The sequence below is a fragment of the Vanessa cardui genome, chromosome 6 (assembly GCF_905220365.1).
Source record: "Vanessa cardui chromosome 6, ilVanCard2.1, whole genome shotgun sequence".
NCBI lineage: Eukaryota > Metazoa > Arthropoda > Insecta > Lepidoptera > Nymphalidae > Vanessa > Vanessa cardui.
This window is the reverse complement of record NC_061128.1, coordinates 14,027,863-14,032,907: the sequence shown is the minus strand read 5'-3', so window position 1 is coordinate 14,032,907 and position 5,045 is coordinate 14,027,863.

Here is a 5,045-nt window from a genome sequence, read left to right as displayed (position 1 = left end):
TGGTTTGAACGCGTGCATCTTAACCGATGAATTCGAGTTCAAACCCAGGCAAGCACCACTACATACATGTGCTTAATTTGTGTTTATAATTCATCTCGTTGTTTTGAGGAAATTGCATGTGTCTAATTTCATTGAAATTCAGTCACATGTGCATTCCACCAACCCGCATTGGAACAGCGTGGTGGAATATGTTCCAAACCCTCTCCTTAATGGAAGAGGAGGCATTAGCCGAGCAGTAGAAAATTTACAGGCCGTTACTTTACTTTACTCATATATTTATTTAAAGATAATATTGAGAATATCAGGTCTTTAATTAGAAAACAGATGAATTACGCGCCTGACCGACACCGCAGGCGGGAACTGCAAGATGTACGACTCAATAACGTCGCCGTAATCTGAACTCGGCTTTAGATGCTGCGAGAGATTTACGGCTACATACGACATACGGTAAAGATGAGATCATATATTTGGAAAATAATATTATAACAGGATTTCTAGGCCCTGATGCAACAAAAAGGTTTAATAAGGAAATTCTATATTCTATAAATTTTATAGAACGTACGATTTCTTTTTTCAAACTTCAGTAATACATAATAAATTCCAAAAAATAAATAATAAGAGAAATAATGAGAAATACACTTTGGAATTAATTTTCTAATTTAATAGAAATTAGTGGTTTTTTGTACATTTGTGTGTGCTCCTTTTTTATTTATTGTATCGAAGCAAATAGGTAAATAGTTCAGCGCCTATAGCAAAATAATAAACATTACTTATAATATATATTATAATAGTTCAGCGCCTATAGCAAAATAATAAACATTAGAACTATGGTTTGATGTCCCTTGTGCCTGTAGTTGTAGGTGTTTCTGTATTTTTCAGCAAATACATGCATCTTCGTTTTTTTCGTGTTATTTCATCGAACAAAAGATTATTTTATTTTTACCGTTTACAAAATAAAATCAATTAATTTTTCTACAAGAAAAATGTATTTTTTACAACAGAAAGGACTGTAGTAACAATTAATTTTTTTCTTTTCAATTACTACGACCGAGTAAGCTTCAAAAATTGTATGATAAAGTTAAGTAAATTAAATGAAAGACAAGCAATCAGTTATTATAAAATAATATTATCTGTGGTTTTGACGTTGAATGATAAAATTAAAAAATAAAATAAAGAATACTAAAATTTTATAAAAAGTTTTTAATTTGTAAAATGTGTACCTTCGTCAATGTACGACTTTATAGACAATGAAAAAACGAAAAGTAAATCCTCCACATATTGAATGCCATCATCTTAATCAAACTTTTCTTGCACTTAGTATAGTTACCTATTTATTAACATAAGACCATCTGTAAGTTAATCCTACTTAAACATTTTTTCATTTCATTTTTTCATTTTCATCATGATTAAAATCTAATCCTATGCCTCTCATTACACCGAATCACTCAAAGACAATACCCAGAAACATTCGTAAAATACTTTAATTATATAAATAAGCAAACACATCGGGCCCAGCTTTTGTTTGTCCCATTTGTAAATAAATGACAAAAGTATATTTATCATGCAAACTAAGATTGACGGAAAAAGGTTTGACGGCATTTGTCTTAGCCCGTAGAAGGTTTCGCAGTTTTTACGATTTGAATAATTTGGGATAAAGTAGTAAGCAGTGTATTCTGTAAGGACTGTCACTTGTCTTTAGAGAGGCTTCTCGAACTTATTCTTATATATGTATATAAAAAGGTTGTTTATGTTCGTTCCATATATCTCAGTTCGAAATTTAAATTCTACGCAGATTTTTTTAATTTAATATTATTGTAACTTGTTATTAAAAAAGTATTTTTCCACCTTTTTTGATGGATAAATATCAATGATTACTAATTTGACATCCTATAATGATTATCAAAACAAAGTCGCTTACCGCTGTCTGTCCCTATGTATAGCTTAGCTTAGCTTAGTTTATCTTCACTTATCTTTGAAATTACGCAGCGGATTTTGATGCGGTTTTTTTTCATAGATAGAGTGATTCGAGAGGAAGGTTTTGTATGTATATGGACAATATAGTTAAAACACTGATAATTTTAAAATGTTTCTAATGTTATGTCGTAAATAAATTCTGTAGAATAATTAGTATCATTTTTGCACCCGTGCGAAGCCGGGGCTGGTCACTAATATAATTAAAAAAAACCTACTACATCTAGGTCACATCTAGGTTTTAACATAGGTACATAACATAGTGAGGATAACGGTAAATAAAAGCAATAGATTTAACAGCACTATGCGTTTAAAATGCGCAACGAAAATGTACAATTGCCTTGTTCGATGCCATATAGGTAAAATCAAGTAAGTGACATGTACTCGAGCTGAAATTTCCATTTGGCTAGCAGCGTTTAAGAGCCGTGAATGGCCATTGTTCTGAGGCCATTGTATTTTTCTATTGACCGGTACTGCTCATACGAACAGCGATGCCTTCAATTACAGGCTACAGCACTAACTGATATTGTTGGATAAGTTACTTTAATGGTATAAAAATTTTCAACCGAACAAAGGATTATTTTAGCACGTAATTCGTTCGTTAAAATATATAAGGGGTTTCCTTTTAAAAAGTGTTGACATAATGACTCGACAATGTGAGATTGGTGTCTTTTCAATTAAAAAAAAAAATTATAAATTAATGCTATTTTTTGTTTTTATGAACAGGAATTAGTGTAGGCGATTGGTTCGATTTGACAAAAACGACACATAGCGGCTCAATATATTCGTTTTTTAGACAAAAAATAGACATAATCACGTTTCAAGATAAGATCGCTTCAAGCAGCCCGATCTGAAAAAAATCGTTACGTGTTTAAGCAAAATGGAAAAATGTTGTATATTTGTGTTCCCGTTTGAAGGGTGCCAGTGTAAGTGCAGGCTCAGGGGACATAACGTCTTTGTTTAGGTTGATGGCGAAGTAAGGGATGGTTAATATTTCTAAGAGCTGACCATTGATAATGACCATTTGCAACATATCTTTTTAATGCACTGGGTATTAAAAATACGATAAGATTAAGCACAATATGATAATGAAAATGAAAATTAATGAAAATTTATTTTTATGTTTTATTGAGTTGCATGAGTTCTGAAAACAATTTTAGGCTCAAACAAAGATCTATGTAGGTATGTAATTTTAATTTTCTTTATCCTCCCTTACCCCGGAAAATGAGTGGATAATAAGTACCAAATCCGACATATAAACTTATAGAACTACTAGCCAAACTCTAGCTTTATTCGCGTAAAACTTATAAAATACAAACTTCCAAACCCCGTTTTACCCCCTTATATATACCTATAAGGAACACACCAGCCAAATTTCAAATAGGTGGTATAGTTCCAAAGATTTCATGCTTAATCAGGGAGTGGTATTTTGCTTTTATGTATAAAGATAAAAATACGCTTACGATCAAGAGCAGTTGTTATTTACAATTTTAATGTTAACACGGCGAATCGCGTCTTGCACAAATCGTACAATGCACTTAAATTTTCAATGCGGTCTAACTTACAGCACAAAGGTTTGGCCGGTCAACTGGTCTAACGAGCATAACGTATCATTCGCCGGCGAGTGTGAAATCCGAAATGCTAGCTCTGTGGTCGTTAACGATGTGATTTTACTGTTTGTAGACTTAGTGCGCTCAAATCACCATAGCGCTTCATGACTGACGGGAATGTTCTGGGAAATACTGATAAATGAACAATACACACTAACAGATTTAACGAAGTTTCGTGTCGGGTTTTCATTTCAATTATAAATTGGAAAGCCGATTCTAGTTACTGCATCGCAATGCTGGAATACAATCGCTGTGTTGACGTGTGTCGTTACTTTATATGTTTTGATTTTTTGATTCAAATTAAAGGATGAGAATTAAGTTACCGATATTGTTTAAATAAATGAATGGTCGGTAAGATGAAATATATTTTTATGGTATTTCCACACCACACGTTCTCGTGAAAATAAATTTTGGTTGGATGAGACAACTCGGAATAGCCCAATGAAACATACATCTGTATCCTATTCTTTTTTTTAACAGTACGACAGTCTGTCAAAAACGCCATCTGGTTACATGTGATCATCTTCACCGTTAGACACCAGCACTGCAAGATGTATTAATGTTTCATCTTTATCAGGTTTTATCTTCACTTCATTCGGTGTAAGGGTTTTGTGTCCGTATAGGTACCACCCACTCTTCAGGTATTCTGCCACAACTCAGGGACACTGCGTATTGTTGTATTCCGGTTTGAAGAGTGTTTAGGTCAAGTACAGACTCAAGGGACATGACATTTTAGTTCCCAAGTTTGGTAGCGCACTGGCATTATAAATAATAGTTAATACTTCTTACAACACCAATTACAATTGTCAGTCATGGCCTATACCAATAGTTGACTTATTTTCCCGCCCGTACCTTTAGATAAAAAAATAAAAAAGATCAGTACTTTACTCAAATTACAACCATTAGAAATGGCTGAATAACTAATGATTGAATTGTGGACCTGGAATCAATCCATTAATCCTTATAATTCAGCTACACGTCGTCGATTGAATGATGGCAATATATGCTACTTTATTATCTGTACCAATTCATTACCAGCCAGTATGTCGATATGAAGTTGGTGATAAGAGAGATTTGTATTATTTTCTCAAAAAGCTGTTATTAATTTTACTCTTTCAACATTAGAGATCTATACATATTATAAAATTGGAGTGTTTGTTTGTGATATTAAAATAACCCTTTTTTACTCAATGCATATGTTTTTATACACGGTACATATACCAAAATAACATTTTCTACAATTTTTGTCGGTCTGTCTGTCTGTCCGTTCCGGCTAATCTCTGGAACGGCTGGATTTTGACAGAACACTGGCAGATAACTGATATAATAGGGAGTAACTTAGTCTACAATATTTTTTTTTCTGTCAAATTCAAACGCGTACAAGGTCACGGGCACATTTAAATAAAAATTTAAGACAACATCACGGGCACAGTTAGTTTAAAATGAAACTATATTTGAGCAAAG